This window comes from Gossypium raimondii, chromosome 5, assembly GCF_025698545.1.
Source record: "Gossypium raimondii isolate GPD5lz chromosome 5, ASM2569854v1, whole genome shotgun sequence".
Taxonomy (NCBI): Eukaryota; Viridiplantae; Streptophyta; class Magnoliopsida; order Malvales; family Malvaceae; genus Gossypium; species Gossypium raimondii.
Genome location: NC_068569.1, coordinates 25581992 through 25598877, shown reverse-complemented (window position 1 = coordinate 25598877; position 16886 = coordinate 25581992). Strand labels below are relative to the sequence as shown.

Here is a 16886-nt window from a genome sequence, read left to right as displayed (position 1 = left end):
CTTTTTCCTTTGGGGCTTGCCTTCTGTTATTTCCTCCAGCATCAATCTTTCCACTCCTAATAGCACTCTCAATCATCTCACCACTCATGACTATATCAGCAAAATTTTTCGTGGCACTGCCTAGTATGTGTGTGATGAAAGGGGCCTTTAGCGTATTTACAAAAAGCATCGTCATATCTCTTTCAAGGAGCGGTGGCTGGACCTGCACTGCCACCTCCCTCCACCTCTGAGTGTATTGTCTAAAACCTTCATTCGACTTTTTCTCCATGTTCTGTAAAGTGATCCTATCAGGAACCATTTCCGCCATATGCCCATACTGCTTCATAAAAGCCTGTGCTAAATCCCTCCAAGAGTTAATCTTAGCACGGCTTAATTGATTATACCATTTAGACGCTGCCCCCGCGAGGCTATCCTGAAAACAGTGTATCAATAACTGGTCGTTATTGACATACCCAGTCATTCGCCTACAAAACATAGTAATGTGGGCTTCAGGGCAAGTGGTCTCATTATACTTCTCGAAATCCGGCATTTTAAACTTGTACGAAAGCACTAAATCCGGTACCAAACTTAAATCCTTAGCATCCACCCCATGACATCCTTCAGTAGTCTCCATCGCTTTGAATTTCTCCTCAATCCACTTCCATCTTTCTTTGAATTGCTTTGGTAATTCCTCTTTTGTTTTCTCTTTTTCAACTGCTTCATCGAAATCAGGAATAATAGGATTGGCAGTATTATTCTCAGGACTGGAGCCTGATCCGGCCTGAAAATTTATCGATCTTGAAGCATCGGCTTGAAATTGCTGAGGCCTAATCGTAACAGAAGATTTACGCGGGTACACTTCCGCTTGGTGCTGCACATGTAGAGGAGTGAAGCCTGGAGGATACTGGAGTCCATCGTCGCCTTCCTCTTCCATATTTGTTACAGGGCTCTTTCTCTTATCCTTTCCTTCAGTCAACAATCGCGTTAACTTTGTCATCATACTTCCTTGTGATTCCTCCATTTTATTCATCAAACTTTGTTGAATCTTCTCGAGTTGTTCCTTCATTTGCTGCTGAAGCTGATCTTGCATTTCTTTTTGGAACCCTTCGAGCTTTTCCAACCTTTGGTCCATATTTTTTAATTTCGCTCTTGTACCGTAATGGTGCTGAGTTGGCTGGCTGGTTTCCAGGTTAACTGAGGAATAATTTTAATTGATTAGGCTTTTTCAATGGATTTTAATGCATGTGATGTCATGTAATGCGAATGCATGAAATGAATGCATAAAGAGACGTTGATTCTGATTCAATTCCATTTAGAAAACTTCACTAGAAGACAAACTTCTTTACATAAAACGGATGCATATACGGCTTCGCCCTCATACTCCAAGAAACATCGACCTCTTACTTCATCTAGATGTTTAAGATAAATCTCGCAAATTTCCAATGAACAGCACTACTAGCTCATTTTGCTTGATATTGGTTGCAATCCATCGTCTGCCCATCCTCGTAAGGCTTATCAGCTTCTTTAAGGAATTTGGAATGTTGACAGCTCTCGAATAATCAGCTTGAATCCTCGAGCCACAAAGTAAAGTCATGAACTCTTCCATCGCCCTTATCGTGTTTCTCAGGATATATTCGGGCAACTGTATTATCTTCCATTTTATCAAGAAATTCGTATTCCATGACAAGCTTTCTAAGTCAGTAATCGAATTTGAATCAACATCTCTTTTCTAAGATGAAAATGTAATGCAATCAAAATGTCATGCAGTCAAAACAAAACACAACAAGTCAGTATCAGGTATAAAAACAAACAAAAAATAATGAAATACCTACTTGGGTAACTACTAGGGTTTGGTATAATTCTACCTAGGGTAAGTTCCTAAAGTTCACTATATGAGGTTTAGCTTCTAGGGCAAAGGTACCCGAACCAGCAAATTCCTCTATCCTCACCCATCATAGGCTCATATGGACCGAGTTCGGTTCAGGGGAATACATTTCCCTATGGCTGCACGGAGATGAAAATCTCACGAAGACATAAGTACGGATGTATCCCGAAAGTGATCCACTATCCTGCACGGAGGTGAAAACCTCACGAAGGAGTAGCTTCTCACTCTCACTTAGAGGGGTAAAATCGTCCATGCAATGCAAAATGCAAATAAGATAACAAAACTTAAGCCAGACAAGCAAACAATGAGAACCAATGAATGCAAAGGGAAATTATGATTTTAAAAACAAATACTTTAATTTTCAACAAAAAGACACCAAATAATCAATTTATGGCTCGACTCTCTTGTCCCCAGTGGAGTCGCCAAGCTGTCGAAACCAATTTTTTGAAAACAAAAATAAGTTATCGACTTTAAAAACAAAAACTGGAGTCGCCACCGATCCTTTATTAAGGTGTGATCAGCTCACCTTAAAAACGATTCTGGTCTACGAAATTTAAGAAAACGGGTTCGGGAGTCAGTTACGCACGAGGAAGGGTTAGCACCCTTGCAACGCCCAAAATCGGTACCAAATTGATTATTTGATGTCTTAATGTCGAGAGTCAAAATGGTTTTTTTTTAAAATCAAATGTTGAAATCTGAAAAGGATAATCAGTTATTCAAGTCATACGAAGAAATTGAGACCCAATACGTTAGGGTACAATTTCTCAAAAATCCTCGAACTTTGAATATCACTTTTGCTTTATAAGTAAATTTCATTTCGAGGAAGCAATTATGCCATGCCCAATACGTTAGGACATAACAAACTAAGTTCCCAAAAATGATTTTTACTTATATATTTTAAATAACGAATATTCTCGGTTATTTGGAATTAACAAAGAAAATCGGAACCTAATACGTTAGGGCTCAATTTTCCTCGAAAATCCCTAACTTTGAATATCGTTTTTATTTTTGAAAACCTTTGAATCATAAAAAATGATTTTAACGTTTTGACAAAATCAAAATGTATTTGAAAAATGTGTTAAAATGTAACAAATATCTTAATTTAAATTATGTGTGTATATGTATTTACAAAGTATATATATATATATATATATATATATATATATATATATATATATATAAATGATAAGTAAGTAAATTTTGAAAATATGTATGGATATAAAATATAAAAAATGCATATGTATTATAAAATGTTAGTGCATATATATATGAATACAAAAGTCATGAAAATAAAACAATAAGAAAATATTTATAAAATACATGCATGCATTTACGAAAAAAAGAAAAAAATATAAATATATATTTGTAAATTATATAAATATAAATATATATGTATATGTATGTATAAGAAAAACGTGGAAAATATATTTATAATAATTTGAATAATGTAAAATACACATATATAACAAAGGATATATAAACATATATATATATATAGATTATAAAATATGAAAGATGTTTAAGTACTATAAACTATAAACGTATATACATATATATAAAGCTATGAAAATAAAATAATAATAAAATATGTATATAATATATGTATATAGTTAAAAAACGCTTAAAATATACATATATATATTTAACATATATATGCGCATGTATATATAAGAATAATATAATAATAATTATAATAATAAACAATAAAAACAACATAATAAAAATAAGCTAATAAAAAATAAATAAATAAATTTAAGGACTAAATTAAAATGTCAAACAGAAGTTGAGAGCCGAATTTTGAAAATAAAAACAAGAAAAGGAGTAAACTAAAACAGGTGCAATCGATAAGGGACCAAAAGAGAAATTTTCCAACCCGCCCTAAAACACTGCACACTATTGGATTAAATTAAAACATTAATAGTATTTCATGGGAAAATTTCAAAATACGAAAAAGTAATTTTTAAAACCATAAAATATAAAGGGGCCTAAACTATAAATAACCCATCAACTTAAAACACGCGGATCTGATTGGGTTTTGGGTCGGGTCACACGGGTCACTAATACGGCGCCGTTTTGGGCTGTATAAAACCAATTTTAAACCCTAAAAATCATTTTCTCTCCTCCATTTCAGAGATGCGCCGCAATGCTCCCCCTGCCCTTCCAGCACCTTCTCCGCTCCGATGGCGTCGAAGCAAAGGAGTTCTCCAACAACATCGCGTCGGTAAGTTCTCTCTACTCCCTTTCTTTATTATCTTTTTTAAAAAATGAAAGAAAAGCAAAAATAAAGTAAAAACAGTAAAGATAACAAAAGGAAAAGACCCAAATGTACCACCTTCAAAAACGTTCTTTTTTTCCTCTGGTATTTTCTTTCTCAGTTTTTTAGTACAAAATTTGCTAACCCCATTACATAAATCAATTGGCTTTTTATAGCCAAATATCTTTACAAATTGCTATATTTTTGGTTTTTTCTCTTGCTTGGTGCTCGTGGTTCTTTTTGTTGCAGGTACGGGCATTGTGCGCGGCGTGGAAGGAGAACGTGCGACGGTTATTGCGACGTGTGTGGGGTGTGGCTGCTGATTTTGCTGCTAGCTGCTAGGGTTTCTTTCTGCCTCTGTTTTGTATTTTGGACTAGCAGAATAGGGTTAGCAATTTGGGCTTGTAACATTTGTAATTGGGCCACGTAAATTAAGATTTTAAATGGACTGGACACCTTTGTTTATTTAGGCCCGGGTTAAAATTGGGTATTACAATATTTATGAAAAAAATTTTAAAATTTAATCACATAATATTCAAATGATTTAAAGTAAATTTCATTTTATTAAAATAAGTGTAGAAATTCAAAATAAATAAATCAAATCAAAAATCAAATCCAACCCAACCAAATCAATATCATTGTACAATAAAACTGTTGTAGGCATATGATGAGTCCACATGGAGACGGTATTAGCCTGTAGAAATCACGGGCGGAGTTGAGTGATTTTACTTGAAATTGCCACTCAACTCAACTAGTAAATTGGACCACTTGCCAGTCAAACCATCTACCTAATTCTATTGACACAAAATAATAGAGCGGATACAAGATTTTTTTTCCCTATAGGTCAAAATAAAGTTTGATCCATTTTAAATGATCTAATTTAAAGGTAGTTGGAATTTAATTGCTTTTATGTTTTTCTTTTTCTTTTTGATCTGTTCAACCATAAGAAATGGCATGAGTAATTGATAAAGGGGAGCTATTGAGTAAAATATCACCACTATTTGTATTTTGGTCAGCATATGGATTTCAATTATAGTTGACAAAAATTATCTTTATTAACATTTGATGACCCCATTGTTGATTTAATTTGAGATATAAATATTAGCCAATAAGTTATATTTTAAGCTAATTGGTATCAGATTCGAGGTTGAATTTCGTGTGTGAAAGTTCCTCTGATTATACAATTTACAATGCTGAGAATTCATTAGAAATGGGTAGAATAATCGATAAAGAAACTCGTATGTTAGACCCTATAATTCTGTAATCATTATATACAAATTTCTCACTGTAGTATAGACGCTAACTTATCCGAAAACTCAGCAACCAGAAACCAGAAAGGAAAAAAAAATCAAAATAACTAATATTATAGGAGAGAGCATGTGGGACACCGAAGCTTTGGTTGTGAATCGATCTGCCATGGTTGAACTAGGTCTTGATGTCGTTGCTTCCTTTGCTAGGTCCAGACGACGGTACATGTCCGCCCTTGGGAAGCATGGTGAGGAACGAGGGTCCATACTTGCCGGCAGGTTTTTGAGATGGAGACCTCCTCATAACCCCGACATGGAAGTTCTTGAATGGAACCATATGGTCACATGGCAGAGCCTGGTGGGGTTTGTCGGAAGGAAGAGCAAGGTTCAAGGTGGGTTGTGTAGCTGAAAGAAGCCTAGCCGAAGAAAGTGATGAATTAGATAACAAGATGAAGAAGAAGAAGACGGATGTGATGAGGTGAGAATTGTGGGTTCTGATGGAGGCCGCCATTAATGGGTTTTAGAAGGAGGATTTGTGAGGTTTGGATGAAGAAGAGGATTATAATTTTATTTATATAAATAGAGAGGGGGAAAGGAAATCGTTGTCTGTGTGGTGTGTGGAGTTGACGAAGTCCAGTTGGGGGGGGGGGGGTTTAAAGTCATGAAACTGTAAGAAAAATGCAACTTCACGCGCTGATTACACACGCTACTACATTGACTTAATAATATTCTTCTTAATTAATTTCACTTACCCTTTTTTTTATTCGAGATTTAGGTTTGAATTTATGGTTTATGATTTCATTTTTCACATAAATGAATAGATTATGGCTTCTTTCAGTATTAGTCACGTCTGAAACTGGTGACTCTATATCTTACGTTTATTATTTTTAGGTTTAAACAGGATTATTATAAAATACTCATTTCTTTTTAAATTTTGAAAGCCAAATTCAATTTTTATATTTGTATAATTTCCCGTTTCACACCAACAACTCCAAACCTTCAAAATAATAATAATAATTATGACTTTTAAATATTTTGATAAATTTTAATCATTTTCATGTAAAATTTTCTGTAACTTTTTATAATTATTTTGATAAATTTGTATAATTATTTGTTTTAATTAGTTTTTTTAGTAAATTATAATGATATGGTAAACTCGAACAACTAATGCAACTAGCACAACTCGAATCCAAATCATATTTGAAATAGTGAACACCTTCATCATCACATGGGATTTTTTTTTTATTTTCACATTTAAGTCATGAAAATACATTATTGTTAAAAATTATTCGATTAAGAAGAAGTTGGTCAATAATATTATTAGTATTTGAAGTAAACACGACAAGGGGTAAATGGGACAATAGTCAAACAAAGAAAGTTACAGGTCTTAGACTAATACCCCCCCTCCTAATTGCGGGTATATGGGCAGTGGCGTTGTCAATCGGGTCATTTTACACATTTATTTTTTCTAATCTACATCTTTTATTATCTTACCTCCATTTTATATGGATCGCTTAAATTATTTTGATTTGAATTAATTTGTATTTGTATTAATTTTGACAATAAATTCGGACGATTGAGTTTTAATTCGATTGATATGAGTATTATTGTGAATACAAGAGAACGTAGAATCGAATACGTAAAGTACATTTATCTTCCTATTTATGAATTAAAAAGGGATAATGAATAATTCTAAATATTATATAAAAATATATATATAAAAATAAAATCTACCATTGTTAAAAGAAAAACGAATCTCTAAAATTAATAAGTAGAGAAAAAAAGTGAGAAACTCGTGGGGGTTTGAGAATGTAAAGAAAATCGGTCCACAATTGGAGTTCCTATAGTCAGTTAGGCGTTGAATACAAACTTGTTTCCCACGTTACCCGACCTCCTCTTCCTTCTTTTAACTTGCCTTACCCCACATTTAATTCAAGTGATATTTAATATTATAAAATATAATTTTCAAATATTTTTAAATAATTTAATATATATACAATAGCAAGGTTTTCTTGTAAATCTGTAAAATTTTAAATTTTAAATAATATGATACTATCTTTTAAAAATAAATTATAACCCGACACCTCATCAAATTTAATGATTTCATACTTTGTTCGATTACGAACTAATCGCTAATGTTTGTTTAATAATTCTTTTATTTTGAGTGATGTGAACGATTCAAAATTGAAAATCATCAACTCTAATAAGAAATGGTTAAACTCTTTCTTTTTTTTACTATAATAGTAGTAATTTATTAAAGAATATTTTAGAAGTGAATTTAGGAAAATGTCAAGTGTTTTATTTAATTATTATTTTATTACATCTTAAAAATAAGTGACATCAATCCCGACTCACTTGTGGGTAATAATTCATTTATTAAAATATTACATACTTAATCATTTTGATTATTTGACATATATTTTTAATAATGAAATTTGACTTTAGAAATTTTTTCTTATTCATTTTGATTATTTGACATATATTTTTAATAAAGAAATTTGACTTTTTGATACAATGCTTAAAACTATTCATAATCCCCCCTCAACCCTTAAATAGAAGACTTGAACCCATGTACTCTTGCACTGACAACAATACTAATGTCAGTCAAGCTAATTAATCGATGACTTTTAGAAATGTTGAATTCCTAATTTAATATACAAGTACAAAAAACGAGCAGTTCTAAATTAATATTCATTTATATCAATATTCACATTCCTAAATAAATTAAGGTAAAATATTTCATATATGTTTTATGAACATTTTATTAAACGAAAATGTTGTGTTTCCTTTTCAAATTAAGCATCTATACGTGATTACAGATTTATACAACAATGAAGAACTTTCATGAAAGCTCTCCTTTTCTTTTTCTTCTTTTACATGAATAGTTTATGGTCAAATTTCATCTTTAATCCCTTTAATTTTTGAGATTAGATTAGAAAAATTAAATTTCAATCTTGATCTCCATATTTCACTCAAATTTGAACTTGAATCTTTATACTTCAATATTGACATAATTTAACATCTCATTCTTATAATGCCATTAGTTAGTCCAAATAATTTATTATGATTAAAATGCGGTGTAAATTTTTAAGAATTGTTATCACCATTATTGATTAAAACCATAAATACTTTACATATATTAACTCGATTAAACAATAAATGATATTTTTTATATAGTAAATATTAACTCTGTTCCACTTTAACCTTATTCGGTTCTTGTTAATAAGACAAAGACTAAATGGATCCATTTAATAATAGAATGATTAATTTGATTACCATCCCTATAACAATTTTAAAATTTCACATAAAATAGCTTTTCCCAAAATCAATTTGGATTGAAAAGTATTACTTTGACAGAATCAATACCATAAAACAAAGGATAAAAAACATGATAAAAATAAGTGATATGATACATGAATTTCACACTTAAAAGAAGGGAATGTATGAGGTGGCTGTGCATGAATTCTTAATCAATTATATGATACATGAATTTCACACTTAAGAGAAGACAAATTGAGGGAAGGCATTATTATTGAAGAAATAGAAAACACATGAGATGAGGCATGTGGGGAGGAAAGTGCTGAGTTTTTATATTTTATGTATGTTGTATTTATGTTTTAATTTATTATGTCATTTTAATTATTTTATTAGTATTTCTTTTCATGTCAGACCATATTATATATATTTGAATGGGGAAAATGCCATAAACTGGTCTACTCAAAACGACTGATACTTCCAAAGGAGACAGACAGGCAGGTCAAAAACCAGCAGACTATGGTGACCATTATCAACTAGTTTACCCATTCTATCTGCAATCGCATTTGTATATTCTGCAGATTACTTCAACAAAACTGCTTACTAATGGAAAAAGTAGGGTGGTGAGCCTGTTGATGCTGAACCATACGAATTGATATTTAAAATAATGTAAGTTGAACCCAGTCTCACCAATTAATTAATTAACCAACCATGTGTAACTTGATAATTCATATATCCATTCTGCTTAATAATGAATCATGTTTACACAATAATCATTAATATGATATCAATATGTTCTTTTAAGATATATTACATTTTATGATATCAATTACTCAACTTTTCATTTTAGCGAATTAGTATTTGAATCAAGATTACTCTAGTTTCATCGATTAGTATTTTAGGGATTAATGGAGGAGATATCTGAGTTATTGCCAAGAGTTGAGCACAAAAAGGCTGAGTAAAATACCAGTAATCGATGATAAAGCTAGGGTAATCTTGATTCGAATACCACTTCACTGAGATGAAAGGTTGAGTATTCGATGATGAAGCAAGGCTTCTTTCAATGAGATTATGAACAATTTTTCAAATGGCTGGATAATTAAAAGGGTTTCTCATATGGCTGAGATGATGAAAACGTTTGATAATCGAAAGGGTTTTTACAAAATGTTGAAGGATGGAAACGTCTAGTGAAAAGATTCAATATGAATAAAATAAAGAATCAAAGATGGCTTTTGATGTTGAAGGATGAAAATGTTTGGTAATTAGAAAGGTTTCTTCAGAAGGAAACTTTTCACTAACTGATGGAAAAGAATTTAAAGGATTTTGATTTTGATTTTATTTTAATAAATGATGTTAATTAATCTTAGAAAAATAATTTTAATCCTTTTTTTTTCACACCAGGGGTCAAAGAGGGTGACACATGACACATGACAGTGTGCGATTGGCCAAAGTTGTCATGTCATAAAAAATTAGTGTCGTTAGCCTCAGGTATCAATATAGTGGATAGAAAAAAATCGGGTACCAATCTGGGATAAAAGAACCATAAGTACCAATTTGAGAGAAGTTGACAAGTTTGGATACCAATTTTATATTTAACTCATATTAAATTGTAATATGATATGTGGTTTCCAATTAAATTCTTGCAATACTTACTAAGCTATTTTAGCTTAACGCGTTTTTTTTAACACGTAGGTTGAAGTTGAAAAGAGAAGCTAGAAATGGTCCAAGACTTACTCGTCTCATCACATCACAGGGCTTGGATAAGAGTATGGTTTTACATTTTGTTAATAATATGGCATGTATATAGGCTTGTCACATAGATTTTAGTAAAAATGAACTAAGTTGATAACTTTATGAACTTTGTTTAAGTTGAATTTATGTAAAAAAATGTATAATATGTTTAAAGTTAGCTTTCATGAGATTGCTTGTTACAGAAGGATTATGGGTAGTTCTAGATATTATGTCAAAAAGAACAAATATAGTCAGAACTTATAATGAGATTGTTCAAAAATTTACAACATTTATTGTAAATTATGAAAGGGACTAATAAAAAATGGGTAAACAAAATGGGGTTTTTTTTGCGTAATGACTAATTTGGTCCTTCAATTAAAAAAAAATCATTTTAGTCATTTATTTAATTTTTCACCTTTTTTAGCCTTTGAAGTTGTATTGTTTGTCAAATTACTCCAAAATGGAAGGAAAAGTTAACGTTTGTTAACTTTGTTGATGTGGCATATACGAGGATTGTCATGTCAACAATTAATTAATTTTTAATTTTTAAAAATTAAAAATAAAAATTATTAAAAGATATATTTTTAATATATTTTTAAGATAATTTTTTAATTTTAAAAAAAATTAATTAGTTGCCAATGTGGCATACATATGGACTGTCACGTGAATAAACGTTAGCAAAGTTAACTAACAGTGTTAACTTTTCATTCATTTTAGATAATTTGATAAATAATATAAATTTAAGGGCTAAAAGCAACCGTGAAGAGATAAAATAATTTTTTATAAAATTGGAATATTATGTTTTTCCTCAAAACCAACTTAAAATTTATTAAGTATTAAAAACAGTACTGTAAAACAATGGTAATATAAAAGTTCAAAAAAAAAAACACTGGTAATACAAGGTGGACATTTGTTTTGAGCGGAATTTTGGTCAGACAAATAAATGATATAAGTTTAAATTTTGATGGAAAATAATTAGTATTATTATATTTTTAATTTTTATATATAAATTATTCAATTGTTAATTTTGAAGATAACAATTTAACATTAACTTTAACCGTGTTAATTAATTGATTTAACTTTTTAATTTTTATAAAGGTTGATGATTAAATTTTGATAGATTGAAGTAAATGATTTAACTTTTTTTTTTATAAAATAAACAATGATAAATTAGAGTTTATTGAGTTTAATTAAATTAAAAAGTGTCTTGAGTTGTGCCTTCAATTAGGGGTGTAATTGAATCGAGCTAAGCTCGAATACTATTAAACTTGAGTTTGACTCGAACTTCGAAACTCAATGCTCGGGTTAAGCTTCAACGAACATCTGTTTTCAAGCTCGAGTTCGGCTCAAGATATAATCGATATTTGAGTTAAATTAAGTTTATGTATCAAATTTTGTACTTAATCTTAAACTTAGCTCAATAATTAAGCTCAAGATTAATAATATATGTAACACCCCTAACCCTCATCCGTTACCAGAATAGGGTTACAGAACATTACCGAACTTTACGAATTAAATACGAACATTTCCCAACTTTTGTTACACATATTAAGAACCAATTATATAACACTCATGTTGCCCCTTAGATGAACCTTCGAGGCCCAATATTCACCTTAGAAGTGAATCGGGACTAAACCGGGTACTCAGGAAATTTTTACCAAAATTTCAAAAATTTTCTTAGAAGCAGGGGACACATGCCCTTGTCCCTGCCCGTGTGAACGAAAATAGGTCATTTTAAGGCCACTTTTCTCACCCATTTTGACATTAACATGTACTTAACATTCACATATACCAATATATCTCAACCAAGCAATCAATACAAGCTAAAATATGTTCTCAACATGACATAACACCACAAATATTTCATTTACTTATACCTACCTATTTAACTCATTTCATTGATTTATAAAATTATACTATTAATTACATGCATACAAACATTTAATATTCACAACCACAATTCAAACTATTTCATTGTCAAACCAACCCTATACATGTCATATAAACCAAAATTTACATTGCAAAAACTACCGGAATAAACTGGATAGTGTAGCTTGATGTGTTGATCTGATCTTCTGACTACACGTCAATTTACAATAACATTAAACAACACGAGTAAGCTTAATGAAGCTTAGTAAGTTCAACAGGTTAAACATTGATCTCACCGAACTTAATATAATATAATAAATTAAATTATAAATAAATCATACATTTTTCCCTAACAAATACAATATAATCAATAAATACAATATAATCAATAAACACACTTTCTTCAGATCAATATCAATATTAATTTATAAATCTTTCAATTCAATCACATAAGTCTCTTACCATTTCTTACTGAACCGAAGAACGACTTGCGGATATGAGTACATCGTTCTTTTTGTGCCATAGTCCAATTATGGTCTTACACATGCATTGCCATGGCCCTGCCATGGTCTTACATTTGTAGTGCCATAACCCAGTTATGGTCTTATCATCAGAATGTCATAGCCCACCTATGGTCTTACACATGTATTTATACTGCCATCGTCCAACCATGGTTTTACGTTTAAGGTGTCGTAACCCAGTTATAGTATTTTCATTAAAATGTCATAGCCCAGCTATAGTCTTACATTTAAACATTGCCAGGGTCCAACCATGATCTTATCTGTCAAATTCATTTTTTGCCATGAAACGATCGTTCTCAATCCTGTGTTCTACTCGTTTTAAACATTCAATTCAATTTTCATACTTTTACAATAATCTTAATTTTTAACAAAAAAATATGAATAAATATATTATATCATTCCTAAATTAACAAATAATCATGAAAGTTTAACCATATGAACTTCTGGGTTGGATTGTAAAATTGGTAATAGTTTAGAGACTACTCGGCTAATTTCCCTTTTTCTCGTTGATCTACGAGCTCTTGATCTAGAATGTAAAATTTTTCATTCATTAGCATATATTTCAATTTCAGTCCACTTTACAATTTATACCCTTTAAAATTCGAAATTACACAATTACCCCAACTTTTACAATTTTTTCAATTTAGTCCCTCACCAATTAACTCATCAAATGAGATAATTTTTCTCAATTAACACTTTATCTAAATATTATAAGTTATTACACAACCCTTAATAAACAGGATTTAATACCAAACCCTAATATTTAATCTTTTCACAACTTGGTCCTAAAATCAATTTCTATTGAAATTAATTGATAAAATCTTCATATAACAAAATTAAAACTTCAAATCCATGTTAATTCATCATAAAAATCCAGCACTAATCAATGGTAACTTTCAAAATTACCCATAATATAAAAACTAATGAAATAGATAGTTGGACCTAATTGTAAAAGTCTCAAAAACATAAAAATTACAAGAAAAGAGCAAGAATTGAAATCACATGATGCAAAAATATAAAATACCAGCTTAGAGGACCTTCAATAACGTTTTTGGAGTGAAAATTAGAAGAAGAATAGCCTAGAAAAGTTTAGAATTCAATTTATTTAAGTTAATTTCACAAAAATTACAATTTTGCCCATTAATCACATGATTTTTGTTTTCTTTTCTGCTTATGCCGTCTCATGCCTTTATTTTAGGAATAATTTCTCCTTAAGTCCTCCTTTGTTTACCATTTATGCTATTTAATCATTTTAGCAAGTTTTGCACCTTTTTCAATTTAGTTATTTTTAATTAATTAACTATCGAAACGATAAAATTTTTAACAAAACTTTAATAATACCTTAATGACACTCCGTAAATATTTATAAAATATTTACATCTCAGTTTATAAAACCGAGGTCTTGATACCTCGTTTTCAAAACCAATTAATCAAACAAATATTTCTAAAGCATAATTCACTAATTCATAAAGCCTTCCTAAATTCACAATTGACTCATAAACACTATATAATAAATTTTACAAGCTCATTTATCAGATTTAGTGGTCTCGAACCACTGAAAATTGGGCTGTTAAAACTCTCCCCCTTTAGGAAATTTCTTCCTCGAAATTTGTTACCTGAGAATAAGTTCGGATACTGTGATCTCATCGATTCTTCTGTTTCCCAAGTAGCCTCCTCAAGCCAAAATTGTTATCGGTTCTTCCGATTACGTCATATCCGGTTGTAGCTCAATTTCACTATGAGAAATCACATGTGAAGGATTTGATCTATATTGTCTCAACATCGATATGTGAAACACGTTATGAATTTTTTCAAGTTCTGGAGGCAAAGCTAATCTATAAGCTACAGAGCCAATTCTTTCAATAACTTCATACGGTCCAATAAATCTTGGACTCAGTTTCCTTTTCCTACCGAATCGTAGTACTTTCTTTCAATGAGAGACTTTTAAAAACATTCGATCACCAATCGCAAATTCTATATCTCTTATTTTCAAGTCTGCATATGATTTCTAACGGTCAGAAGTAGCCTTCAAACTGTCCTAGATGATTCAAACTTTATCATCATTTTTTCGGATTAAGTCGACTCCCACTAGCTTGGATTCACTCAATTCAAACTAATTCAACGGAGTCTTACATTTTCTTCCATAAAGAGCTTCAAATGGTACCATTTTTATACCGAATTGATAACTATTGTTATATGCAAATTTAGCTAACAATAAATACCTTTCCCAGTTACCTCCAAACTCGAGTATACAACACTTTAACATGTCTTCCAAAATTTGAATCAGTAGTTCTAACTTCTCGTCAGTCTAAGGATGAAACGCAGTGCTAAAATTTAGCTTTGTACCTAGAGCTTCTTGCAATTTACTCCAAAATCTCAATGTAAACCTCGGATCTCGATCTGAAATAACGGATGTGGAAACCTCATGTAACTTCACAATCTTTGATATATACAATTCTGCTAACTTCTCAAGCGAAAAGTCTATTCTGACTGGGATAAAATGTGCCTATTTAGTCAATCTATCAACAATCACCCAGATTGAATCTTTCTTTCTCGGAGTCACAGGTAATCCAGAAAAAAAAATCCATTGTGACATGCTCCCATTTCCACTCAGGTATCATGACAGGTTGTAACAAACCCGTTGGTACCTGATGTTCTGCTTTGACTTGTTGACAAATCAAACACTTTGCCATAAACTCACAAATCTCCCGTTTCATACCTGGCCACCAATACATTCTTTTCAAACCACAATACATTTTTGTACTAACCGAATGAATGGAATACATGCTACTGTGAGCTTCAGAAAGAATGTCATTTTTCAAATCTGAATTATTCGGAACATAAATTCTATTGCGATAACGCAACATACCATTATCATCAATGGTATACTCTGAACTAAACTGGTCCCGAACCATTTGTCGTTTCAACACCAATTTTAGATCATTATCTTGCAACTCCCGAATTCGTTGAAGGAACATAGGTTTCATTCTCAATTCTGCTAATACAGAACCGTCTTTATTAAGAGACAACTGAGCGCTCATCACTCGAAGTGCAAACAATGACGACTTTCAACTAAGTGCATTTACAACCACATTAGCCTTCCTCGGGTGGTAGTCAATAACCAGGTCATAATCTTTTAGTATCTCTAACCACCATTTTTGTCTCAAATTCAACTCTTTCTGAGTCATCAAGTATTTCAAACTTTTGTGATCCGTAAACACATAACATTTCTCGTCGTATTAGTTTCTCTAAATTTTCAAAGAAAACACAATTGCAGCCAACTCAAGATCATGTGTAGGACAATTCTTCTCATGCGGTTTTAACTGTTGAGAAGCATAGGCCACTACTTTTCCCGACTGCATCAGTATACGGCCCAATCCATTTAAAGACGCATCACTGTAAACAACATACGTTACATCCGATTTTGGCTGAGTCAAGACCAAAGCTTCTGTTAGCATTTTCTTCAACTGATCAAAACTCTGTTGACACTCATCAGACCAAACATATTTTACGTATTTCTGTCGTAATCAAGTCATCGGTAAAGTAATTGTCGAAAATTTCTTGACAAATCGGCGGTAATATCCTGCTAAACCCAAAAAACTTCGCTCTTTTGTTATATTATTTGGATTTTTCCAATTCACCACTGCAGATACTTTACTCGGGTTCACTCGAATCCCTTCGGCTGATACAATATGACCCAAAAATTCGACCTTATGAAGCCAGAATTCACAATTACTGAACTTTGCATACAACTGTTTATCTCTCAAGGTCTGTAGTACAATTCTCAAGTATTGTGCATGCTTGGTTTTTTTCTTGGAATAGATTAGTATATCATCAATAAATACAACCACAAATCTATCCAGATAAGGTTGAAAAATCTGATTAATTAAATCTATGAAAGTAGCAGGAGCATTGGTTAAACCAAATGGCATTACCAGAAACTCATAGTGACCATACCGAGTTCTGAAAGTAGTTTTCGACACATCACACTCTTTAACCTTCAACTGATAATACCCGGATCTAAGTTCTAACTTCGAAAATACTGTAGCACTTTTCAATTGGTCAAACAAATCGTCAATACGAGGCAAAGGATATTTTTTTTAATTGTAACCTTATTCAACTGTCTGTAGTCTATACACAGTCTC

At 31.3% G+C, this 16886-nt stretch overlaps 1 long non-coding RNA gene across 1 annotated transcript; it reads left to right on the top strand.

The window, feature by feature from the left end:
- Window positions 1-3973: 3973 nt before the first annotated feature.
- On the top strand, window positions 3974-4583 carry LOC105770691 (uncharacterized). The gene is made up of 2 exons (XR_001126290.2): window positions 3974-4085; window positions 4368-4583. It is a non-coding gene; the product is annotated as an uncharacterized LOC105770691 (long non-coding RNA).
- Window positions 4584-16886: the final 12303 nt, after the last annotated feature.